The sequence below is a fragment of the Coregonus clupeaformis genome, unplaced genomic scaffold (genome assembly GCF_020615455.1).
Source record: "Coregonus clupeaformis isolate EN_2021a unplaced genomic scaffold, ASM2061545v1 scaf0536, whole genome shotgun sequence".
Taxonomy (NCBI): Eukaryota; Metazoa; Chordata; class Actinopteri; order Salmoniformes; family Salmonidae; genus Coregonus; species Coregonus clupeaformis.
In genome coordinates this window covers 52,621-80,256 of record NW_025533991.1, presented here as the reverse complement: position 1 = coordinate 80,256, position 27,636 = coordinate 52,621, and the positions used below count along the sequence as shown (strand labels likewise).

At 51.5% G+C, this 27,636-nt stretch overlaps 1 pseudogene; it reads left to right on the top strand.

The window, feature by feature from the left end:
• Window positions 1–1,066: 1,066 nt before the first annotated feature.
• LOC123485026 lies at window positions 1,067–11,382 on the top strand (annotated as a pseudogene).
• Window positions 11,383–27,636: the final 16,254 nt, after the last annotated feature.

The following is a 27,636-nucleotide window of genomic DNA, read 5'->3' as shown; positions in this document are numbered from 1 at the left end:
AGCTAGCTAGTTGCGATGGTCCGGTGTTAAGGTCCAGTGATTCAGTGATTCTGGCAGAAAATCCGATATTCTCTGGCTCGATAGCGCGATGTGCAGACTGGCCGACAATTGAGCTGGCTGGTAGGTAGTGCCACGGCCACAGACAATGGTGAAGACCGCTAACAGTGGGTAATAGCAAGTAGCTAGTTAGCTGGCTAGTTTCAACCAGAGGTTCTGGATAAAAATATATGAAGAAACAACAGAATCTGTTCCACATTGGGTGAGGCCGGTTGCAGAAAAGTATATTTAGTTAAAGGATGGAAAGTGAGATTGAGAAATATATACAAAAAAGACAAAAAACTGGATATTTACACGAGGACACTACAGAAAACACGACCGCACTGCTACGCCATCTTGGAATCAATATTGTGTGTAGATGGGTGAGGAAAAAATATTTAATCCATTTAGAATTGGGCTGTAAGTCGAGGGGTATGAATACTTTCTAAGGCACTGTAGATACCCTCAATTACCTCCTACCTGCACATTGACTCAGTACTGGTACTCCTGTATATAGCCATGTAATTACCTGGTACCCATGCAAATCGACTCAGTACTGGTACTCCCTGTATATAGCCATGTTATTACCTGGTACTCCTGTATATAGCCATGTAATTACCTGGTACCCATGCAAATCGACTCAGTACTGGTACTCCCTGTATATAGCCATGTTATTTTCTACTCCCTGTATATAGCCATGTTATTTTTACTTGTTATTTTTATTCATTATTCACTGTGTCACTATTTCAATTTTTTTAATTTAAAAAAATATCTAATTTTTAACTCTGCATTGTTGGAAAAGGAGCCGTAAATAAGCATTTCACAGTTAGTCAACACCTGTTGTCCACGAAGCATGTGACAAATAAAATATGATTTGATTTTAAGAATAAAAGAGGTGTTCCAGTGCAGACATCCTCTCTTTCGCCTCACTCACCTCTTCTTCTTCTTCTTCTCCTTCTCCTTCTCCTTCTCCTTCTTCTTCTTCTGCTTCTTCCAGAATCAGAAAGAGTCTCCAAGGTGACGAGCTGTGCTACTGAAGTCCCGGACCGGAGAGTTTGATCTGGAATCTATTCTGTTCCTGAAGCTCAGAGGTCTTGGTAAGATCAGATGACATCATCAGCTTCTAATCTTTCTCTCTAGATAATAATACAAGACAGAAGTAATACTTCTAGCTTCGTCTTGGTCATGATTGAGGCTTGCTAGCTTGTTGTTTAACCAGCAGGGCTGTCTTATGTCTGGGTTCTCCAGGGATCTATGATCTAGGCTGTATCGGGAGTGTGTCAATCTGGAGAGACTGGATCTGTCTGGTAACAACATCACTAACCTGGGTCCTCTCTCTCTCTGAGACTCACTAAAGATTCTCAATGTGTCAGCCAACAGGATCTCTAACTTAGGTACAGATTATTACCGTACAGATACTCAATGTGAAACTGTCATGGGATGCATTTGCTTCACTGTTTGCGTAGTGTTGGTAGCCCACTGTTTGATGGTATGTAAACAGTGTCCCTCTAGCCTAAATGTCTTTCTGATTGGTCTGTTTTTAGAAGCCATTTCCATCTGTGATGGTTTACAGAGCCTAAATGTGGCTGGGAACCTCATATCCAGGTAAACATGTATTTACTATGTAATCCATACTGTGGACAGGAACAGTGTCTAATAACAGGTCTATTAACAGGTCTATTAACAGGTATATTAACAGGTATATTAACAGGTCTATTAACAGGTCTATTAACAGGTCTAATAACAGGACAGGTCTAATAACAGGTCTAATAACAGGTCTATTAACAGGTCTATTAACAGGTCTAATAACAGGTCTATTAACATGTCTATTAACAGGTCTATTAACAGGTCTATTAACAGGTCTAATAACAGGACAGGTCTATTAACAGGTCTATTAACAGGTCTAATAACAGGTCTATTAACAGGTCTAATAACAGGTCTATTAACAGGTCTAATAACAGGTCTATTAACAGGTCTAATAACAGGTCTATTAACAGGTCTATTAACAGGTCTAATAACAGGTCTATTAACAGGTCTATTAACAGGTCTAATAACAGGACAGGTCTATTAACAGGTCTAATAACAGGTCTAATAACAGGTCTATTAACAGGTCTAATAACAGGTCTATTAACAGGTCTAATAACAGGTCTATTAACAGGTATATTAACAGGTCTATTAACAGGTCTATTAACAGGTCTAATAACAGGACAGGTCTATTAACAGGTCTATTAACAGGTCTATTAACAGGTCTAATAACAGGTCTAATAACAGGTCTATTAACAGGTCTATTAACAGGTCTATTAACAGGTCTATTAACAGGTCTATTAACAGGTCTATTAACAGGTCTAATAACAGGTCTATTAACAGGTCTATTAACAGGTCTATTAACAGGTCTATTAACAGGTCTATTAACAGGTCTATTAACAGGTCTAATAACAGGTCTAATAACAGGTCTATTAACAGGTCTATTAACAGGTCTAATAACAGGTCTATTAACAGGTCTATTAACAGGTCTAATAACAGGACAGGTCTAATAACAGGTCTATTAACAGGTCTAATAACAGGTCTATTAACAGGTCTATTAACAGGACAGGTCTAATAACAGGTCTATTAACAGGTCTAGGACCTCGGCGTTACTCTTGACCCTGATCTCTCTTTTGACGAACATATCAAGACTGTTTCAAGGACAGCTTTTTTCCATCTACGTAACATTGCAAAAATCAGAAATGTTCTGTCCAAAAATGATGCAGAAAAATTTATCCATGCATTTGTTACTTCTAGGTTAGACTACTGCAATGCTCTACTTTCCGGCTACCTCGGATAAAGCACTAAATAAACTTCAGTTAGTGCTAAATACGGCTGCTAGAATCCTGACTAGAACCAAGAAATGGATCATATTACTCCAGTGCTAGCTTCCCCCTACACTGGCTTCCTGTTAAGGCAAGGGCTGATTTCAAGGTTTTACTGTTAACCTATAAAGCGTTACATGGGCTTGCTCCTACCTATCTTTCCGAGTTGGTCCTGCCGTACATACCAATACGTACGCTACGGTCACAAGACGCAGGCCTCTAATTGTCCCTAGAATTTCTAAGCAAACAGCGGGAGGCAGGGCTTTCTCCTATAGATCTCCATTTTTATGGAACAGTTTGCCTACCCATGTGAGAGACGCAGACTCGGTCTCAACCTTTAAGTCTTTACTGAAGACTTATCTCTTCAGTAGGTCATATGATTGAGTGTAGTCTGGCCCAGGAGTGTGAAGGTGAACGGAAAGGCTCTGGAGCAACGAACAGCCCCCTTGCTGTCTCTGCCAGGCCGGTTCCCCTCTCTCCACTGGGGTTCTCTGCCTCTAACCCTGTTACAGGGGCTGAGTCACTGGCTTGCTGGTGCTCTTTCATGCCGTCCCTAGGAGGGGTGCGTCACTTGAGTGGGTTGAGTTACTGACGTGATCTTCCTGTCTGGCTTGGCGCCCCCTTGGTTTGTGCTGTGGTGGAGACCTCTGTGGGCTATACTCGGCCTTGTCTCAGGATTGTAAGTTGGTGGTTGAGGATATCCCCTCTGGTGGTGCGGGGGGCTGTGCTTTGGCAGAGTGGGTGGGGTTATATCCTTCCTGTTTGGCCCTGTCCGGGGTTTCTTCGGATGGGGCCACAGTGTCTCCGGACCGCTCCTGTCTCAGCCTCCAGTATTTATGCTGCAGTAGTTTATGTGTCGGGGGCTGGGGTTAGTTGGTTATACCTGGAGTATTTCTCCTGTCTTATCCAGTGTCCTGTGTGAATTTAAGTATGCTCTCTCTAATTCTCTCGTTTCTCTCTTCTCTCTGAGAACCTGAGCCCTAGGACCATACGTCAGGACTACCGGGCATGCTGACACCTTGCTGTCCCCAGTCCGCCTGGCCTTGCTGCTATTCCAGTTTCAACTGTTCTGCCTGCGGTTACGAAACCCCTACCTGTCCCAGACCTGCTGTTTTCAACTCTTAATGATCGGCTATGAAAAGCCAACTGAGAGACCTGAGCCCTAGGACCATACGTCGGGACTACCGGCCGTGGTGACTCCTTGCTGTCCCCAGTCCGCCTGGCCTTGCTGCTATTCCAGTTTCAACTGTTCTGCCTGCGGTTATGGAACCCCTACCTGTCCCAGACCTGCTGTTTTCAACTCTTAATGATCGGCTATGAAAAGCCAACTGAGATTTATTCCTGATTATTATTTGACCATGCTTGTCACTTATGAAAATTTTTTGAACATCTTGGCATGGTTCTGTTATAATCTCCACCCCGGCACAGCCAGAAGAGGACTGGCCACCCCTCATAGCCTGGTTCCTCTCTAGGTTTCTTCCTAGGTTTTGGCCTTTCTAGGGAGTTTTTCCTAGCCACCGTGCTTCTACACCTGCATTACTAGCTGTTTGGGGTTTTAGGCTGGGTTTCTGTACAGCACTTCGAGATATTAGCTGATGTAAGAAGGGCTATATAAAATAAAATTGATATTAACAGGTCTAATAACAGGACAGGTCTAATAACAGGTCTATTAACAGGTCTATTAACAGGTCTATTAACAGGTCTAATAACAGGTCTAATAACAGGTCTATTAACAGGTCTATTAACAGGTCTAATAACAGGTCTAATAACAGGTCTATTAACAGGTCTAATAACAGGTCTATTAACAGGTCTATTAACAGGTCTATTAACAGGTCTAATAACAGGTCTATTAACAGGTCTATTAACAGGTCTATTAACAGGTCTAATAACAGGTCTAATAACAGGTCTATTAACAGGTCTATTAACAGGTCTATTAACAGGTCTATTAACAGGTCTATTAACAGGTCTATTAACAGGTCTATTAACAGGTCTATTAACAGGTCTAATAACAGGTCTATTAACAGGTCTATTAACAGGTCTAATAACAGGTCTATTAACAGGTCTATTAACAGGTCTAATAACAGGTCTATTAACAGGTCTATTAACAGGACAGGTCTAATAACAGGTCTATTAACAGGTCTTAGCAGTGGGTTAGCAGTGGGTTAGCAGTGGGTTAGCAGTGGGTTAGCAGTGGGTTAGCAGTGGGCTAGCAGTGGGTTAGCAGTGGGTTAGCAGTGGGTTAGCAGTGGGCTAGCAGTGGGTTAGCAGTGGGTTAGCAGTGGGTTAGCATTGGGTTAGTATTGGGTTAGCAGTGTATGTGCACATTCTTAAAATGTGAATGCTCTGGTAAACATAATTTGTATGCATTACATTTGCAAATAAACTAAATGTATTGTCTTAACCTCTCACTGTAGAATGATCAGTCTAGAGACTGTTTGAGGTATTAAAAGTTGTCTGTTTTTAATTATCAACAGCATTGACAACATCCACTGCCTTCAGTCGTTGAGGAAGCTGGAGAATATTCGCCTGAAAGACAACACCTATAACTACACCAACCCAGGTCAGTCATCCCATTACATTTAGGTGGTTTTTTAATTACTAATGCTTGAAGTACAGATGGTTTAATAATGTGTTGTTTTTGTTTTTCAGTCTGTAAGAACTCATCGTACAGAAACATTCTGCTGGAGATGTTCCCTAACATCAGAGTGTTGGATGGTGAGACATTTATATTAATAACATTCTGCTGGAGATGTTCCCTAACATCAGAGTGTTGGATGGTGAGACATTTATATTAATAACATTCTGCTGGAGATGTTCCCTAACATCAGTGTTGGATGGTGAGACATTTATATTAATAACATTCTGCTGGAGATGTTCCCTAACATCAGAGTGTTGGATGGTGAGACATTTATATTAATAACATTCTGCTGGAGATGTTCCCTAACATCAGTGTTGGATGGTGAGACATTTGTATTAATAACATTCTGCTGGAGATGTTCCCTAACATCAGTGTTGGATGGTGAGACATTTATATTAATAACATTCTGCTGGAGATGTTCCCTAACATCAGTGTTGGATGGTGAGACATTTATATTAATAACATTCTGCTGGAGATGTTCCCTAACATCAGAGTGTTGGATGGTGAGAACATTTATATTAATAACATTCTGCTGGAGATGTTCCCTAACATCAGTGTTGGATGGTGAGACATTTATATTAATAACATTCTGCTGGAGATGTTCCTAACATCAGAGTGTTGGATGGTGAGACATTTATATTAATAACATTCTGCTGGAGATGTTCCCTAACATCAGAGTGTTGGATGGTGAGACATTTATATTAATAACATTCTGCTGGAGATGTTCCCTAACATCAGTGTTGGATGGTGAGACATTTGTATTAATAACATTCTGCTGGAGATGTTCCCTAACATCAGAGTGTTGGATGGTGAGACATTTATATTAATAACATTCTGCTGGAGATGTTCCCTAACATCAGTGTTGGATGGTGAGACATTTGTATTAATAACATTCTGCTGGAGATGTTCCCTAACATCAGTGTTGGATGGTGAGACATTTATATTAATAACATTCTGCTGGAGATGTTCCCTAACATCAGAGTGTTGGATGGTGAGACATTTATATTAATAACATTCTGCTGGAGATGTTCCCTAACATCAGAGTGTTGGATGGTGAGACATTTATATTAATAACATTCTGCTGGAGATGTTCCCTAACATCAGAGTGTTGGATGGTGAGACATTTATATTAATAACATTCTGCTGGAGATGTTCCCTAACATCAGTGTTGGATGGTGAGACATTTATATTAATAACATTCTGCTGGAGATGTTCCCCTAACATCAGAGTGTTGGATGGTGAGACATTTATATTAATAACATTCTGCTGGAGATGTTCCCTAACATCAGAGTGTTGGATGGTGAGAACATTTATATTAATAACATTCTGCTGGAGATGTTCCCTAACATCAGAGTGTTGGATGGTGAGACATTTATATTAATAACATTCTGCTGGAGATGTTCCCTAACATCAGTGTTGGATGGTGAGACATTTGTATTAATAACATGCTTCAATAGAGGTTTTAAAGTCCAGTGTTTGTCAAGTTACAATGATCTGTCCTGCTCACTGTTGTGTTTTAGGTGAAAGAGTGGTTGGACGTGGGAGCGATTTATATCAATTATGCAAAGACATTGATGAAACTATCAAAGGTATTTCTTACTAGCTTGCAACTATTTTACATTTTCAGAACAGAGAAGAACTAGATTGGACTTTTGAGCAGCCAAATGTATTGAAATGGAGTGACCATATGGTCTTTGCTGAAGGTATATTTGAAAACTGTAAAATAGTGTTTGACCCAGAATGTCCTCTTATGTCCCTGTTCAGATGGTTTCTATAGGAATGGCCAGCTACCAGAGCTGCCTGACTGTAAGCCCTGGGTCGACAACGACTTCTGGGAGATCAAGAGATCCAACAACGCCATTATAGACGAGGCCTACAAACAATTCAATGGTGAGAATACGTCCATATTGTGTTATTATAAATGTTACATACATTAACGTTACATGAATATTAAATAGACTGTACTTAACTGGAACTAATACAATAATGTACGTTTGAATAGCTTCCCATCTTCCTAATGGGTCATTCCACTCAAAAAGCACAAGAAAGTGGATTTCGAGCACCCCACCATCTCAGATTGTTCTGACATTTTTTCTGTTTTTAGAAACAGATAAGATTAGCATTCCTGCAACATTCTTTTGTTTAAATATTATTTGATCTCTGAAAAATTAAGCTAATTGATTGCACCCAAATTCACCATTTTAATTTATAGGATTCATATAATATTCAATAAATATAGTACCTAACATCCAATTTGGACCAAACATTTTTCTAACAATGAGTTAGAGTAAAAAAATAGATAAGTTACAAAAATGAAAATGAAAAAAAGAAAAAAAAGAAATAATTAAAGAGCAGCAGTATTGTTTCTTCATCCAATGTAATGTATTGGGGGGGACAGCACCATCTAGCAGTCAGAACCTTGTAATAATATGGAGCTGCTGCTTGGAGTATTGTTTCTTCATCCTATGTAATGTATTCTCAGTGAATTTGGTGGTTTTTTTTCCCCCCCTGTTCAGAGAAATTAGTCATTGAAGTTATTAGGTTTATGTCCATTCCTACATCCTGATATTACAAGGTTCTGACTGCTAGATGGTGCTGTCCCCCTCCCCATGTTAAAGGGATAGTTCACCCACATGACAAAAACACGTTGGTTTCCTCACCCTGTCAGCAGTCTATGGACAAGGTATGACAGCAATCCATGGTTCGGTTTAGTTGTTTACTGTTTCAAATGCTAACATTTTAGCATTTGTGGCACTAATCCAATGCAAGTCAATGGTACCTACACTGAGCATACAAAACATTATGAACACCTGCTCTTTCCATGACAGACTGAACAGGTGAATCCAGGTGAAAGCTATTATCCCTTATTGATGTCACCTGTTAAATCCACTTCATCGGTGTAGATGAAGGGGAGGAGACAGGTTGAGACATGGATTGTGTATGTGTGCCATTCAGAGGGTGAATACTAGGGGTGTGTAGAACATGGTCCTCTGTAGAACACGGTCCTCTGTAGAACACGGTCCTCTGTAGAACACGGTCCTCTGTAGAACACGGTCCTCTGTAGAACACGGTCCTCTGTAGAACAGGGTCCTCTGTAGAACATGGTCCTCTGTAGAACATGGTCCTCTGTAGAACATGGTCCTCTGTAGAACATGGTCCTCTGTTGAACATGGTCCTCTGTAGAACATGGTCCTCTGTAGAACATGGTCCTCTGTTGAACATGGTCCTCTGTAGTACATGGTCCTCTGTAGAACATGGTCCTCTGTAGAACATGGTCCTCTGTAGAACAGGGTCCTCTGTAGAACATGGTCCTCTGTAGAACATGGTCCTCTGTAGAACAGGGTCCTCTGTAGAACATGGTCCTCTGTAGAACATGGTCCTCTGTAGAACATGGTCCTCTGTAGAACATGGTCCTCTGTAGAACATGGTCCTCTGTAGTAGGGCTGTGCCGACATGGTCATACTCATATTCCTAATTGTATCCGTAAATTGACAGTTGATAGTCGGATCGGATGATACTCTGAAACATCTTAAGTGTTTTAATATGCCTAAGTAGATGTTCGCAAAATACCTCCCTGCACGTTCTCACTGCAAAAAAAGCTGCAGATTAGAGCAGCGCGGCTGAGGGGTTAGGGGGTGTAGCCTGTGTGTCCTCAACTTGCAGCCAAGTCAAGTCAGCCAAGTTAGCTGTCACTCACTGGATTTAACAGGTGACAGCAATAAGGGATTGGAGCTTTCACCTGGATTCACCTGGTCAGTCTATGTCATGGAAAGAGCAGGTCTTCTTAATGTTTTGTATATTCAGTGTAGGTACCATTGACTTGCATTGATTTGTGCCACAAATGCAAAAAAGTTAGCATTTGAAACAGTACAACTACAATGACTAATTTCTTGAACAGGGGAAAAAAACATCACCAAATTCACTGAGAATACATTACATAGGATGAAGAAACAATACTCCAAGCAGCAGCTCCATACAGTGCCTTGCAAAAGTATTCATCCCCCTTGGCATTTTTAAAATTTTTGTTGCATTACAACCTGTAATTTAAATTGATTTTTATTTGGATTTCATGTAATGGACATACACAAAATAGTCCAAATTGGTGAAGTGAAATTAAAATAATAACTTGTTTCAAAAAATTCTAAAAAATAAATAACGGAAAAGTGGTGCGTGCATATGGATTCACCCCCTTTGCTATGAAGCCCTAAATAAGATCTGGTGCAACCAATTACCTTCAGAAGTCACATAATTAGTTAAATAAAGTCCACTTGTGTGCAATCTAAGTGTCACATGATCTCAGTATATATACACCTGTTCTGAAAGGCCCCAGAGTTTGCAACACCACTAATCAAGGGGCACCACCAAGCAAGTGGCACCATGAAGACCAAGGAGCTCTCCAAACAGGTCAGGGACAAAGTTGTGGAGAAGTACAGATCATGGTTGGGTTATAAAAAAATATCTGAAACTTTGAACATCCCACGGAGCACCATTAAATCCATTATAAAAAAATGGAAAGAATATGGCACCACAACAAACCTGCCAAGAGAGGGCCGCCCACCAAAACTCACGGACCAAGGAGGGCATTAATAATTTTGGGGGTGGAAAATTTACCAAGGGGGGTGAATAATTTCACAAGCCACTATACTACTTGTCAGACATAGAGAACTGATACTGTATACTCGTTGTTGGGGTGGTGTTGGAGTGGAATGTGGGGGGGTCCTTAAGTGGCTTTACTTTGGATTCCTCATGTCTAACTCATTGTAAGAAAAATATTTGGTCCAAATTGGATGTTAGGTATGATATTTATTGAATATTATATGAATCCTATAAATTAAAATGCCCAATTTGGGTGCAATCAATTAGCTTAATTTCTCAGAGATCTAATTATATTCCAACAAAATAATGTTGCAGGAATGCTAATCTTATCTGTTTCTAACTACAGAAATGATTTCAGAACAATCTGATATGGTGGGTGTCATGGCTTGCTGAAATGACACGGAACGACTCTGATGCCTGATTTAGGTTTTGACGATCTTGGAGAAAATGTAACTAACTAACTAAACAATCTGATCATTCTGGTCTCCCTACAGATGTGCTTCATGAATGCAGACTGCTAAACAACAGAGCAGCACATGTGATCTCACAGACAGAGAGATCTCTGAGCCTCAAGAACCAGCCAAAGCAGTATGCTGTTTAAAATACAGTTTAAAATGGGCACTAAAGCAGTACGCTGTTTAAAAAACAGTTTAAAATGGGCACTAAAGCAGTACGCTGTTTAAATGCTGTTTAAAATGGGCACTAAAGCAGTACGCTGTTTAAATGCTGTTTAAAATGGGCACTAAAGCAGTACGCTGTTTAAATGCTGTTTAAAATGGGCACTAAAGCAATACGCTGTTTAAATGCTGTTTAAAATGGGCACTAAAGCAGTACGCTGTTTAAATGCTGTTTAAAATGGGCACTAAAGCTGTACGCTATTTAAATGCTGTTTACAACAGGCAACATTGATTGTGAAGTGTGTTTGTGATATGTGTTACTTACATGAAGCAATGTCATGGCTTCATGTATAGTTGTGTTTGTATTAAAGATGTTGTTTTATATCTGAATGCTTGACCCAGCACCCGTGCCAGAACCTTCACATACTCAGAGTTACTCTTGTCTTGTGTAGGCAACATTGAGCCTTCTAAACCCTTGAGTCTTGTCTTGTGTAGGCAACATCGAGCCTTCTAAACCCTTGAGTCTTGTCTTGTGTAGGCAACATTGAGCCTTCTAAACCCCTGAGTCTACCTACTGAGTCCTGTGTAGCCTACAGAGGGTACAGGCTAGCCTGGAGGCTACAGACCACTACCCGTGAGTCCTGTGTAGCCTACAGAGGGTACAGGCTAGCCTGGAGGCTACAGACCACTACCCCTGAGTCCTGTGGAGCCTACAGAGGGTACAGGCTAGCCTGGAGGCTACAGACCACTACCCCTGAGTCCTGTGGAGCCTACAGAGGGTACAGGCTAGCCTGGAGGCTACATACCACTACCCCTGAGTCCTGTGTAGCCTACAGAGGGTACAGGCTAGCCTGGAGGCTACAGACCACTACCCCTGAGTCCTGTGGAGCCTACAGAGGGTACAGGCTAGCCTGGAGGCTACAGACCACTACCCTGAGTCCTGTGTAGCCTACAGAGGGTACAGGCTAGCCTGGAGGCTACATACCACTACCCCTGAGTCCTGTGTAGCCTACAGAGGGTACAGGCTAGCCTGGAGGCTACAGACCACTACCCCTGAGTCCTGTGGAGCCTACAGAGGGTACAGGCTAGCCTGGAGGCTACAGACCACTACCCCTGAGTCCTGTGTAGCCTACAGAGGGTACAGGCTAGCCTGGAGGCTACAGACCACTACCCCTGAGTCTGTGTAGCCTACAGAGGGTACAGGCTAGCCTGGAGGCTACAGACCACTACCCCTGAGTCCTGTGGAGCCTACAGAGGGTACAGGCTAGCCTGGAGGCTACAGACCACTACCCCTGAGTCCTGTGGAGCCTACAGAGGGTACAGGCTAGCCTGAGGCTACAGACCACTACCCCTGAGTCCTGTGTAGAGGGTACAGGCTAGCCTGGAGGCTATAGACCACTACCCCTGAGTCCTGTGTAGCCTACAGAGGGTACAGGCTAGCCTGGAGGCTACAGACCACTACCCCTGAGTCCTGTGGAGCCTACAGAGGGTACAGGCTAGCCTGGAGGCTACAGACCACTACCCTGAGTCCTGTGTAGCCTACAGAGGGTACAGGCTAGCCTGGAGGCTACAGACCACTACCCCCTGAGTCCTGTGGAGCCTACAGAGGGTACAGGCTAGCCTGGAGGCTACAGACCACTACCCCTGAGTCCTGTGTAGAGGGTACAGGCTAGCCTGGAGGCTATAGACCACTACCCCTGAGTCCTGTGTAGCCTACAGAGGGTACAGGCTAGCCTGGAGGCTACAGACCACTACCCCTGAGTCCTGTGTAGCCTACAGAGGGTACAGGCTAGCCTGGAGGCTACAGACCACTGCCCATGAGTCCTGTGGAGCCTACAGAGGGTACAGGGCTAGCCTGGGAGGCTACAGACCACTACCCCTGAGTCCTGTGGAGCCTACAGAGGGTACAGGCTAGCCTGGAGGCTACAGACCACTACCCCTGAGTCCTGTGTAGCCTACAGAGGGTACAGGCTAGCCTGGAGGCTACAGACCACTACCCCTGAGTCCTGTGTAGCCTACAGAGGGTACAGGCTAGCCTGGAGGCTACAGACCACTACCCCTGAGTCCTGTGTAGAGGGTACAGGCTAGCCTGGAGGCTACAGACCACTACCCCTGAGTCCTGTGGAGCCTACAGAGGGTACAGGCTAGCCTGGAGGCTACAGACCACTACCCCTGAGTCCTGTGTAGCCTACAGAGGGTACAGGCTAGCCTGGAGGCTACAGACCACTACCCCTGAGTCCTGTGTAGCCTACAGAGGGTACAGGCTAGCCTGGAGGCTACAGACCACTACCCCTGAGTCCTGTGTAGAGGGTACAGGCTAGCCTGGAGGCTACAGACCACTACCCCTGAGTCCTGTGGAGCCTACAGAGGGTACAGGCTAGCCTGGAGGCTACAGACCACTACCCCTGAGTCCTGTGGAGCCTACAGAGGGTACAGGCTAGCCTGGAGGCTACAGACCACTACCCCTGAGTCCTGTGTAGCCTACAGAGGGTACAGGCTAGCCTGGAGGCTACAGACCACTACCCCCTGAGTCCTGTGGAGCCTACAGAGGGTACAGGCTAGCCTGGAGGCTACAGACCACTACCCCCTGAGTCCTGTGTAGCCTACAGAGGGTACAGGCTAGCCTGGAGGCTACAGACCACTACCCCTGAGTCCTGTGTAGCCTGCAGAGGGTACAGGCCCAGCCTGGAGGCTACAGACCACTACCCCTGAGTCCTGTGGAGCCTACAGAGGGTACAGGCTAGCCTGGAGGCTGTAGACCACTACCCCTGAGTCCTGTGGAGCCTACAGAGGGTACAGGCTTGCCTGGAGGCTACAGACCACTACCCCTGAGTCCTGTGTAGCCTACAGAGGGTACAGGCTAGCCTGGAGGCTACAGACCACTACCCCTGAGTCCTGTGGAGCCTACAGAGGGTACAGGCTAGCCTGGAGGCTACAGACCACTACCCCTGAGTCCTGTGGAGCCTACAGAGGGTACAGGCTAGCCTGGAGGCTACAGACCACTACCCCTGAGTCCTGTGTAGCCTACAGAGGGTACAGGCTAGCCTGGAGGCTACAGACCACTACCCCTGAGTCCTGTGGAGCCTAAGAGGGTACAGGCTAGCCTGGAGGCTACAGACCACTACCCCTGAGTCCTGTGGAGCCTACAGAGGGTACAGGCTAGCCTGGAGGCTACAGACCACTACCCCTGAGTCCTGTGTAGCCTACAGAGGGTACAGGCTAGCCTGGAGGCTACAGACCACTACCCCCTGAGTCCTGTGTAGAGGGTACAGGCTAGCCTGGAGGCTACAGACCACTACCCTGAGTCCTGTGGAGCCTACAGAGGGTACAGGCTAGCCTGGAGGCTACAGACCACTACCCCTGAGTCCTGTGGAGCCTACAGAGGGTACAGGCTAGCCTGGAGGCTACAGACCACTACCCCTGAGTCCTGTGGAGCCTACAGAGGGTACAGGCTAGCCTGGAGGCTACAGACCACTACCCCTGAGTCCTGTGGAGCCTACAGAGGGTACAGGCTAGCCTGGAGGCTACATACCACTACCCTGAGTCCTGTGTATGCCTACAGAGGGTACAGGCTAGCCTGGAGGCTACAGACCACTACCCTGAGTCCTGTGGAGCCTACAGAGGGTACAGGCTAGCCTGGAGGCTACAGACCACTACCCCTGAGTCCTGTGCTTAGCCTACAGAGGGTACAGGCTAGGCCTGGAGGCTACAGACCACTACCCCTGAGTCCCGTGTGGAGCTACAGAGGGTACAGGCTAGCCTGGAGGCTACAGACCACTACCCCTGAGTCCTGTGAGCCCACAGAGGGCGACAGGCTAGCCTGGAGGCTACAGACCACTACCCCTGAGTCCTGTGTAGCCTACAGAGGGTACAGGCTAGCCTGGAGGCTACAGACCACTACCCCCTGAGTCCTGTGTAGCCTACAGAGGGTACAGGCTAGCCTGGAGGCTACAGACCACTACCCCTGAGTCCTGTGTAGCCTACAGAGGGTACAGGCTAGCCTGGAGGCTACAGACCACTACCCCTGAGTCCTGTGGAGCCTACAGAGGGTACAGGCTAGCCTGGAGGCTACAGACCACTACCCCTGAGTCCTGTGTAGCCTACAGAGGGTACAGGCTAGCCTGGAGGCTACAGACCACTACCCCTGAGTCCTGTGGAGCCTACAGAGGGTACAGGCTAGCCTGGAGGCTACAGACCACTACCCCTGAGTCCTGTGTAGCCTACAGAGGGTACAGGCTAGCCTGGAGGCTACAGAACCACTACCCCTGAGTCCTGTGTAGCCTACAGAGGGTACAGGCTAGCCTGGAGGCTACAGACCACTACCCCTGAGTCCTGTGGAGCCTACAGAGGGTACAGGCTAGCCTGGAGGCTACAGACCACTACCCCTGAGTCCTGTGTAGCCTACAGAGGGTACAGGCTAGCCTGGAGGCTACAGACCACTACCCCTGAGTCCTGTGTAGCCTCAGAGGTACAGGCTAGCCTGGGAGGCCACAGACCACTACCCTGAGTCCTGTGGAGCCTACAGAGGGTACAGGCTAGCCTGGAGGCCAGTCAGACACTGACTCACCCCTGAGTCCTGGGAGTCTACAGAGGGCACAGGCTAGCCTGGAGGCTACAGACCACTACCCCTGAGTCCTGTGTAGCCTACAGAGGGTACAGGCTAGCCTGGAGGCTACAGACCACTACCCCTGAGTCCTGTGTAGCTACAGAGGGTACAGGCTAGCCTGGAGGCTACAGACCACTACCCCTGAGTCCTGTGGAGCCTACAGAGGGTACAGGCTAGCCTGGAGGCTACAGACCACTACCCCTGAGTCCTGTGGAGCCTACAGAGGGTACAGGCTAGCCTGGAGGCTACAGACCACTACCCCCTGAGTCCTGTGTAGCCTACAGAGGGTACAGGCTAGCCTGGAGGCTACAGACCACACCCCTGAGTCCTGTGTAGCCTACAGAGGGTACAGGCTAGCCTGGAGGCTACAGACCACTACCCCTGAGTCCTGTGTAGCCTACAGAGGGTACAGGCTAGCCTGGAGGCTACAGACCACTACCCCTGAGTCCTGTGGAGCCTACAGAGGGTACAGGCTAGCCTGGAGGCTACAGACCACTACCCCTGAGTCCTGTGGAGCCTACAGAGGGTACAGGCTAGCCTGGAGGCTACAGACCACTACCCTGAGTCCTGTGTAGCCTACAGAGGGTACAGGCTAGCCTGGAGGCTACAGACCACTACCCCTGAGTCCTGTGGAGCCTACAGAGGGTACAGGCTAGCCTGGAGGCTACAGACCACTACCCCTGAGTCCTGTGTAGCCTACAGAGGGTACAGGCTAGCCTGGAGGCTACAGACCACTACCCCTGAGTCCTGTGGAGCCTACAGAGGGTACAGGCTAGCCTGGAGGCTACAGACCACTACCCCTGAGTCCTGTGTAGAGGGTACAGGCTAGCCTGGAGGCTATAGACCACTACCCCTGAGTCCTGTGTAGCCTACAGAGGGTACAGGCTAGCCTGGAGGCTACAGACCACTACCCCTGAGTCCTGTGTAGCCTACAGAGGGTACAGGCTAGCCTGGAGGCTACAGACCACTACCCCTGAGTCCTGTGTAGCCTACAGAGGGTACAGGCTAGCCTGGAGGCTACAGACCACTACCCTGAGTCCTGTGGAGCCTACAGAGGGTACAGGCTAGCCTGGAGGCTACAGACCACTACCCCTGAGTCCTGTGTAGCAGAGGGTACAGGCTAGCCTGGAGGCTACAGACCACTACCCCTGAGTCCTGTGTAGCCTACAGAGGGTACAGGCTAGCCTGGAGGCTACAGACCACTACCCTGAGTCCTGTGTAGCCTACAGAGGGTACAGGCTAGCCTGGAGGCTACAGACCACTACCCATGAGTCCTGTGGAGCCTACAGAGGGTACAGGCTAGCCTGGAGGCTACAGACCACTACCCCTGAGTCCTGTGGAGCCTACAGAGGGTACAGGCTAGCCTGGAGGCTACAGACCACTACCCCTGAGTCCTGTGTAGCCTACAGAGGGTACAGGCTAGCCTGGAGGCTACAGACCACTACCCCTGAGTCCTGTGTAGCCTACAGAGGGTACAGGCTAGCCTGGAGGCTACAGACCACTACCCCTGAGTCCTGTGTAGCCTACCAGAGGGTACAGGCTAGCCTGGAGGCTACAGACCACTACCCCTGAGTCCTGTGGAGCCTACAGAGGGTACAGGCTAGCCTGGAGGCTACAGACCACTACCCCTGAGTCCTGTGTAGCCTACAGAGGGTACAGGCTAGCCTGGAGGCTACAGACCACTACCCCTGAGTCCTGTGTAGCCTACAGAGGGTACAGGCTAGCCTGGAGGCTACAGACCACTACCCCTGAGTCCTGTGTCTACAGAGGGTACAGGCTAGCCTGGAGGCTACAGACCACTACCCCTGAGTCCTGTGGAGCCTACAGAGGGTACAGGCTAGCCTGGAGGCTACAGACCACTACCCCTGAGTCCTGTGGAGCCTACAGAGGGTACAGGCTAGCCTGGAGGCTACAGACCACTACCCCTGAGTCCTGTGTAGCCTACAGAGGGTACAGGCTAGCCTGGAGGCTACAGACCACTACCCCTGAGTCCTGTGGAGCCTACAGAGGGTACAGGCTAGCCTGGAGGCTACAGACCACTACCCCTGAGTCCTGTGTAGCCTACAGAGGGTACAGGCTAGCCTGGAGGCTACAGACCACTACCCCTGAGTCCTGTGTAGCCTACAGAGGGTACAGGCTAGCCTGGAGGCTACAGACCACTACCCCTGAGTCCTGTGGAGCCTACAGAGGGTACAGGCTAGCCTGGAGGCTATAGACCACTACCCCTGAGTCCTGTGGAGCCACAGAGGGTACAGGCTAGCCTGGAGGCTACAGACCACTACCCCTGAGTCCTGTGTAGCCTACAGAGGGTACAGGCTAGCCTGGAGGCTACAGACCACTACCCCCTGAGTCCTGTGGAGCCTACAGAGGGTACAGGCTAGCCTGGAGGCTACAGACCACTACCCCTGAGTCCTGTGGAGCCTACAGAGGGTACAGGCTAGCCTGGAGGCTACAGACCACTACCCCTGAGTCCTGTGTAGCCTACAGAGGGTACAGGCTAGCCTGGAGGCTACAGACCACTACCCTGAGTCCTGTGGAGCCTACAGAGGGTACAGGCTAGCCTGGAGGCTACAGACCACTACCCCTGAGTCCTGTGGAGCCTACAGAGGTACAGGCCAGCCTGGGAGGCTACAGACCACTACCCTGAGTCCTGTGGAGCCTACAGAGGGTACAGGCTAGCCTGGAGGCTACAGACCACTACCCCTGAGTCCTGTGGAGCCTACAGGGTACAGGCTGGCCTGGAGGCTACAGACCACTACCCCTGAGTCCTGTGGAGCCTACAGAGGGTACAGGCTAGCCTGGAGGCTACAGACCACTACCCCCTGAGTCCTGTGGAGCCTACAGAGGGTACAGGCTAGCCTGGAGGCTACAGACCACTACCCCTGAGTCCTGTGTAGCCTACAGAGGGTACAGGCTAGCCTGGAGGCTACAGACCACTACCCCTGAGTCCTGTGGAGCCTACAGAGGGTACAGGCTAGCCTGGAGGCTACAGACCACTACCCCTGAGTCCTGTGGAGCCTACAGAGGGTACAGGCTAGCCTGGAGGCTACAGACCACTACCCCTGAGTCCTGTGTAGCCTACAGAGGGTACAGGCTAGCCTGGAGGCTACAGACCACTACCCCTGAGTCCTGTGGAGCCTACAGAGGGTACAGGCCAGCCTGGAGGCTACAGACCACTACCCCTGAGTCCTGTGGAGCCTACAGAGGGTACAGGCTAGCCTGGAGGCTACAGACCACTACCCCTGAGTCCTGTGGAGCCTACAGAGGGTACAGGCTAGCCTGGAGGCTACAGACCACTACCCCTGAGTCCTGTGGAGCCTACAGAGGGGTACAGGCTAGCCTGGAGGCTACAGACCACTACCCCTGAGTCCTGTGGAGCCTACAGAGGGTACAGGCTAGCCTGGAGGCTACAGACCACTACCCCTGAGTCCTGTGTAGCCTACAGAGGGTACAGGCTAGCCTGGAGGCTACAGACCACTACCCCTGAGTCCTGTGTAGCCTACAGAGGGTACAGGCTAGCCTGGAGGCTACAGACCACTACCCCTGAGTCCTGTGTAGCCTACCAGAGGGTACAGGCTAGCCTGGAGGCTACAGACCACTACCCCCTGAGTCCTGTGGAGCCTACAGAGGGTACAGGCCAGCCTGGAGGCTACAGACCACTACCCCCTGAGTCCTGTGGAGCCTACAGAGGGTACAGGCTAGCCTGGAGGCTACAGACCACTACCCCTGAGTCCTGTGTAGCCTACAGAGGGTACAGGCTAGCCTGGAGGCTACAGACCACTACCCCTGAGTCCTGTGGAGCCTACAGAGGGTACAGGCTAGCCTGGAGGCTACAGACCACTACCCCTGAGTCCTGTGTAGCCCAGAGGGTACAGGCTAGCCTGGAGGCTACAGACCACTACCCCTGAGTCCTGTGGAGCCTACAGAGGGTACAGGCTAGCCTGGAGGCTACAGACCACTACCCCTGAGTCCTGTTAGCCTAAGGGTACAGGCTAGCCTGGAGGCTACAGACCACTACCCTGAGTCCTGTGTAGCCTACAGAGGGTACAGAGCTAGCCTGGAGGCTACAGACCACTACCCCTGAGTCCTGTGTAGCAAGGGTACAGGCTAGCCTGGAGGCTACAGACCACTACCCCCTGAGTCCTGTGGAGCCTACAGAGGGTACAGGCTAGCCTGGGAGGCTACAGACCACTACCCTGAGTCCTGTGGAGCCTACAGAGGGTACAGGCTAGCCTGGAGGCTACAGACCACTACCCCCTGAGTCCTGTGGAGCCTACAGAGGGTACAGGCTAGCCTGGAGGCTACAGACCACTACCCCTGAGTCCTGTGGAGCCTACAGAGGGTACAGGCTAGCCTGGAGGCTACAGACCACTACCCCTGAGTCCTGTGTAGCCTACAGAGGGTACAGGCTAGCCTGGAGGCTACAGACCACTACCCCTGAGTCCTGTGTAGCCTACAGAGGGTACAGGCTAGCCTGGAGGCTACAGACCACTACCCCTGAGTCCTGTGGAGCCTACAGAGGTTACAGGCTAGCGGGGCTACAGACCACTACCCCTGAGTCCTGTGTAGCCTACAGAGGGTACAGGCTAGCCTGGAGGCTACAGACCACTACCCCCTGAGTCTGTGTAGCCTAGCAGAGGGTACAGGCTAGCCTGGAGGCTACAGACCACACCCTGAGTCCTGTGTAGCCTACAGAGGGTCAGGCTAGCCTGAGGCTACAGACCACTACCCCTGAGTCCTGTGTAGCCTACAGAGGGTACGGCTAGCCTGGAGGCTACAGACCACTACCCCCGAGTCCTGTGGAGCCTACAGAGGGTACAGGCTAGCCTGGAGGCTACAGACCACTACCCCTGAGTCCTGTGTAGCCTACAGAGGGTACAGGCTAGGCCTGGAGGCTACAGACCACTACCCCTGAGTCCTGTGGAGCCTCAGAGGGTGCCTGGAGGACTCAGACCACCCCCTGAGTCGTGTGTGGCAGGCTAGCCTGGAGGCTACAGACCACTACCCCCTGAGTCCTGTGGAGCCTACAGAGGGTACAGGCTAGCCTGGGAGGCTACAGACCACTACCCCTGAGTCCTGTGGAGCCTACAGAGGGTACAGGCTAGCCTGGAGGCTACAGACCACTACCCCTGAGTCCTGTGTAGCCTACAGAGGGTACAGGCTAGCCTGGAGGCTACAGACCACTACCCCTGAGTCACCGTGGAGCCTCGGTGCAGGCTAGCCTGGAGGCTACAGACCACTACCCCTGAGTCCTGTGAGCCTACAGAGAGTGCAGGCTAGCCTGGAGCTGTGCAGACCACTACCCCTGAGTCCTGTGTGCCTACAGAGGGTACAGCGCCTGGGCTAACCACATACCCCTGAGTCCTGTGGAGCCTACAGAGGGTACAGGCTAGCCTGGAGGCTACAGACCACTACCCCTGAGTCCTGTGCAGCCTACAGAGGGTACAGGCCAGCCTGGAGGCTACAGACCACTACCCCTGAGTCCTGTGTAGCCTACAGAGGGTACAGGCTAGCCTGGAGGCTACAGACCACTACCCTGAGTCCTGTGTAGCCTACAGAGGGTACAGGCTAGCCTGAGGCTACAGACCACTACCCCTGAGTCCTGTGGAGCCTACAGAGGGTACAGGCTAGCCTGGAGGCTACAGACCACTACCCCGAGTCCTGTGTAGCCTACAGAGGGTACAGGCTAGGCCTGGAGGCTACAGACCACTACCCCTGAGTCCTGTGTGAGCCTACAGAGGGTACAGGCTAGCCTGGAGGCTACAGACCACTACCCCTGAGTCCTGTGTAGCCTACAGAGGGTACAGGCTAGCCTGGAGGCTACAGGACCACTACCCCTGAGTCCTGTGTAGCCTACAGAGGGTACAGGCTAGCCTGGAGGCTACAGACCACTACCCCTGAGTCCTGTGTAGCCTACAGAGGGTACAGGCTAGCCTGGAGGCTACAGACCACTACCCCTGAGTCCTGTGGAGCCTACAGAGGGTACAGGCTAGCCTGGAGGCTACAGACCACTACCCCTGAGTCCCGGTGCAGTGGAAGCTGGCCTGGAGGCTACAGACCACTACCCTAGTCGTGATAGGGCAGGCGTGGCCTGGAGGCTACAGACCACTACCCTGAGTCCTGTGCAGCCTACAGAGGGTACAGGCTAGCCTGGAGGGCTACAGACCACTACCCCTGAGTCCTGTGGAGCCTACAGAGGGTACAGGCTAGCCTGGAGGCTACAGACCACTACCCCTGAGTCCTGTGGAGCCTACAGAGGGTACAGGCTAGCCTGGAGGCTACAGACCACTACCCCTGAGTCCTGTGGAGCCTACAGAGGGTACAGGCTAGCCTGGAGGCTACAGACCACTACCCCTGAGTCCTGTGGAGCCTACAGAGGGTACAGGCTAGCCTGGAGGCTACAGACCACTACCCCTGAGTCCTGTGGAGCCTACAGAGGGTACAGGCTAGCCTGGAGGCTACAGACCACTACCCCTGAGTCCTGTGTAGCCTACAGAGGGTACAGGCTAGCCTGGAGGCTACAGACCACTACCCCTGAGTCCTGTGTAGCCTACAGAGGGTACAGGCTAGCCTGAGGGCTACAGACCACTACCCTGAGTCCTGTGTAGCCTACAGAGGGTACAGGCTAGCCTGGAGGCTGCAGACCACTACCCCTGAGTCCTGTGGAGCCTACAGAGGGTACAGGCTAGCCTGGAGGCTACAGACCACTACCCCTGAGTCCTGTGTAGCCTACAGAGGGTACAGGCTAGCCTGGAGGCTACAGACCACTACCCCCTGAGTCCTGTGTAGCCTACAGAGGGTACAGGCTAGCCTGGAGGCTACAGACCACTACCCCTGAGTCCTGTGTAGCCTACAGAGGGTACAGGCTAGCCTGGAGGCTACAGACCACTACCCCTGAGTCCTGTGTAGCCTACAGAGGGTACAGGCTAGCCTGGAGGCTACAGACCACTACCCCTGAGTCCTGTGGAGCCTACAGAGGGTACAGGCTAGCCTGGAGGCTACAGACCACTACCCCTGAGTCCTGTGTAGCCTACAGAGGGTACAGGCTAGCCTGGAGGCTACAGACCACTACCCCTGAGTCCTGTGTAGCCTACAGAGGGTACAGGCTAGCCTGGAGGCTACAGACCACTACCCCTGAGTCCTGTGGAGCCTACAGAGGGTACAGGCTAGCCTGAGGCTACAGGACCACTACCCCCTGAGTCCTGTGTAGCCTACAGAGGGTACAGGCTAGCCTGGAGGCTACAGACCACTACCCCTGAGTCCTGTGGAGCCTACAGAGGGTACAGGCTAGCCTGGAGGCTACAGACCACTACCCCTGAGTCCTGTGTAGCCTACAGAGGGTACAGGCTAGCCTGGAGGCTACAGACCACTACCCCTGAGTCCTGTGTTAGCCTACAGAGGGTACAGGCTAGCCTGGAGGCTACAGACCACTACCCCTGAGTCCTGTGGAGCCTACAGAGGGTACAGGCTAGCCTGGAGGCTACAGACCACTACCCCTGAGTCCTGTGGAGCCTACAGAGGGTACAGGCTAGCCTGGAGGCTACAGACCACTACCCCTGAGTCCTGTGTAGCCTACAGAGGGTACAGGCTAGCCTGGAGGCTACAGACCACTACCCTGAGTCCTGTGTAGCCTACAGAGGGTACAGGCTAGCCTGGAGGCTACAGACCACTACCCTGAGTCCTGTGGAGCCTACAGAGGGTACAGGCTAGCCTGGAGGCTACAGACCACTACCCCTGAGTCCTGTGGAGCCTACAGAGGGTACAGGCTAGCCTGGAGGCTACAGACCACTACCCCTGAGTCCTGTTGTAGCCTCACAGAGGGTACAGGCTAGCCTGGAGGCTACAGACCACTACCCCTGAGTCCTGTAGCCTACGAGGGTACAGGCTAGCCTGGAGGCTACAGACCACTACCCCTGAGTCCTGCGGAGCCTACAGAGGGTACAGGCTAGCCTGGAGGCTACAGACCACTACCCCTGAGTCCTGTGGAGCCTACAGAGGGTACAGGCTAGCCTGGAGGCTACAGACCACTACCCCCTGAGTCCTGTGTAGCCTACAGAGGGTACAGGCTAGCCTGGAGGCTACAGACCACTACCCCTGAGTCCTGTGTAGCCTACAGAGGGTACAGGCTAGCCTGGAGGCTACAGACCACTACCCCTGAGTCCTGTGGAGCCTACAGAGGGTACAGGCTAGCCTGGAGGCTACAGACCACTACCCCCTGAGTCCTGTGTAGCCTACAGAGGGTACAGGCTAGCCTGGAGGCTACAGACCACTACCCCTGAGTCCTGTGGAGCCTACAGAGGGTACAGGCTAGCCTGGAGGCTACAGACCACTACCCTGAGTCCTGTGGAGCCTACAGAGGGTACAGGCTAGCCTGGAGGCTACAGACCACTACCCCTGAGTCCTGTGGGCCTACAGAGGGTACAGGCTAGCCTGGAGGCTACAGACCACTACCCCTGAGTCCTGTGGAGCCTACAGAGGGTACAGGCTAGCCTGGAGGCTACAGACCACTGCCCCTGAGTCCTGTGTAGCCTACAGAGGGTACAGGCTAGCCTGGAGGCTACAGACCACTACCCCTGAGTCCTGTGTAGCCTACAGAGGGTACAGGCTAGCCTGGAGGCTACAGACCACTACCCCTGAGTCCTGTGGAGCCTACAGAGGGTACAGGCTAGCCTGGAGGCTACAGACCACTACCCCTGAGTCCTGTGGAGCCTACAGAGGGTACAGGCTAGCCTGGAGGCTACAGACCACTACCCCTGAGTCCTGTGTAGCCTACAGAGGGTACAGGCTAGCCTGGAGGCTACAGACCACTACCCCTGAGTCCTGTGGAGCCTACAGAGGGTACAGGCTAGCCTGGAGGCTACAGACCACTACCCCTGAGTCCTGTGTAGCCTACAGAGGGTACAGGCTAGCCTGGAGGCTACAGACCACTACCCCTGAGTCCTGTGTAGCCTACAGAGGGTACAGGCTAGCCTGGAGGCTACAGACCACTACCCCTGAGTCCTGTGTGAGCCTACAGAGGGTACAGGCTAGCCTGGAGGCTACAGACCACTACCCCCTGAGTCCTGTGTAGCCTACAGAGGGTACAGGCTAGCCTGGAGGCTACAGACCACTACCCCTGAGTCCTGTGTAGCCTACAGAGGGTACAGGCTAGCCTGGAGGCTACAGACCACTACCCCTGAGTCCTGTGGAGCCTACAGAGGGTACAGGCTAGCCTGGAGGCTACAGACCACTACCCCCTGAGTCCTGTGTAGCCTACAGAGGGTACAGGCTAGCCTGGAGGCTACAGACCACTACCCCTGAGTCCTGTGAGCCTACAGAGGGTACAGGCTAGCCTGGAGGCTACAGACCACTACCCCTGAGTCCTGTGGTAGCCTACAGAGGGTACAGGCTGGCCTGGAGGCTACAGACCACTTCCCCTGAGTCCTGTGTAGCCTACAGAGGGTACAGGCTAGCCTGGAGGCTACAGACCACTACCCCTGAGTCCTGTGGAGCCTACAGAGGGTACAGGCTAGCCTGGAGGCTACAGACCACTACCCCTGAGTCCTGTGTAGCCTACAGAGGGTACAGGCTAGCCTGGAGGCTACAGACCACTACCCCTGAGTCCTGTGTAGCCTACAGAGGGTACAGGCTAGCCTGGAGGCTACAGACCACTACCCCTGAGTCCTGTGGAGCCTACAGAGGGTACAGGCTAGCCTGGAGGCTACAGACCACTACCCCTGAGTCCTGTGTAGCCTACAGAGGGTACAGGCTAGCCTGGAGGCTACAGACCACTACCCCTGAGTCCTGTGTAGCCTACAGAGGGTACAGGCTAGCCTGGAGGCTACAGACCACTACCCCTGAGTCCTGTGTAGCCTACAGAGGGTACAGGCTAGCCTGGAGGCTACAGACCACTACCCCTGAGTCCTGTGTAGCCTACAGAGGGTACAGGCTAGCCTGGAGGCTACAGACCACTACCCCTGAGTCCTGTGTAGCCTACAGAGGGTACAGGCTAGCCTGGAGGCTACAGACCACTACCCCTGAGTCCTGTGGAGCCTACAGAGGGTACAGGCTAGCCTGGAGGCTACAGACCACTACCCCTGAGTCCTGTGGAGCCTACAGAGGGTACAGGCTAGCCTGGAGGCTACAGACCACTACCCCTGAGTCCTGTGGAGCCTACAGAGGGTACAGGCTAGCCTGGAGGCTACAGACCACTACCCTGAGTCCTGTGTAGCCTACAGAGGGTACAGGCTAGCCTGGAGGCTACAGACCACTACCCCTGAGTCCTGTGTAGCCTACAGAGGGTACAGGCTAGCCTGGAGGCTATAGACCACTACCCCCTGAGTCCTGTGGAGCCTACAGAGGGTACAGGCCAGCCTGAGGCTCCAGACCCACCACTGAGTCCTGTTGTGTAGCCTACAGAGGGTCAGGCTGCAGCCTGGAGGCTACAGACCACTACCCCTGAGTCCTGTGAGCCTACAGAGGGTACAGGCTAGCCTGGAGGCTACAGACCACTACCCCTGAGTCCTGTGGAGCCTACAGAGGGTACAGGCTAGCCTGGAGGCTACAGACCACTACCCCTGAGTCCTGTGTAGCCTACAGAGGGTACAGGCTAGCCTGGAGGCTACAGACCACTACCCCTGAGTCCTGTGTAGCCTACAGAGGGTACAGGCTAGCCTGGAGGCTACAGACCACTACCCCTGAGTCCTGTGAGCCTACAGAGGGTACAGGCTAGCCTGGAGGCTACAGACCACTACCCCTGAGTCCTGTGTAGCCTACAGAGGGTACAGGCTAGCCTGGAGGCTACAGACCACTACCCCTGAGTCCTGTGGAGCCTACAGAGGGTACAGGCTAGCCTGGAGGCTACAGACCACTACCCCCTGAGTCCTGTGTAGCCCAGAGGGTACAGGCTAGCCTGGAGGCTACAGACCACTACCCCTGAGTCCTGTGTAGCCTACAGAGGGTACAGGCTAGCCTGGAGGCTACAGACCACTACCCCTGAGTCCTGTGTAGCCTACAGAGGGTACAGGCTAGCCTGGAGGCTACAGACCACTACCCCTGAGTCCTGTGGAGCCTACAGAGGGTACAGGCTAGCCTGGAGGCTACAGACCACTACCCCTGAGTCCTGTGGAGCCTACAGAGGGTACAGGCTAGCCTGGAGGCTACAGACCACTACCCCTGAGTCCTGTGTAGCCTACAGAGGGTACAGGCTAGCCTGGAGGCTACAGACCACTACCCCTGAGTCCTGTGTAGCCTACAGAGGGTACAGGCTAGCCTGGAGGCTACAGACCACTACCCCTGAGTCCTGTGAGCCTACAGAGGGTACAGGCTAGCCTGGAGGCTACAGACCACTACCCCTGAGTCCTGTGTAGCCTACAGAGGGTACAGGCTAGCCTGGAGGCTACAGACCACTACCCCTGAGTCCTGTGTAGTACGGTACAGGCTAGCCTGGAGGCTACAGACCACTACCCCTGAGTCCTGCGTAGCCTACAGAGGGTACAGGCTAGCCTGGAGGCTACAGACCACTACCCCTGAGTCCTGTGGAGCCTACAGAGGGTACAGGCTAGCCTGGAGGCTACAGACCACTACCCCTGAGTCCTGCGTAGCCTACAGAGGGTACAGGCTAGCCTGGAGGCTACAGACCACTACCCTGAGTCCTGTGTAGCCTACAGAGGGTACAGGCTAGCCTGGAGGCTACAGACCACTACCCCTGAGTCCTGTGGAGCCTACAGAGGGTACAGGCTAGCCTGGAGGCTACAGACCACTACCCCTGAGTCCTGTGTAGCCTACAGAGGGTACAGGCTAGCCTGGAGGCTACAGACCACTACCCCTGAGTCCTGTGGAGCCTACAGAGGGTACAGGCTAGCCTGGAGGCTACAGACCACTACCCCTGAGTCCTGTGGAGCCTACAGAGGGTACAGGCTAGCCTGGAGGCTACAGACCACTACCCCTGAGTCCTGTGTAGAGGGTACAGGCTAGCCTGGAGGCTACAGACCACTACCCCTGAGTCCTGTGGAGCCTACAGAGGGTACAGGCTAGCCTGGAGGCTACAGACCACTACCCCTGAGTCCTGTGTAGAGGGTACAGGCTAGCCTGGAGGCTACAGACCACTACCCCTGAGTCCTGTGGAGCCTACAGAGGGTACAGGCTAGCCTGGAGGCTACAGACCACTACCCCTGAGTCCTGTGTAGCCTACAGAGGGTACAGGCTAGCCTGGAGGCTACAGACCACTACCCCTGAGTCCTGTGGAGCCTACAGAGGGTACAGGCTAGCCTGGAGGCTACAGACCACTACCCCTGAGTCCTGTGTAGCCTACAG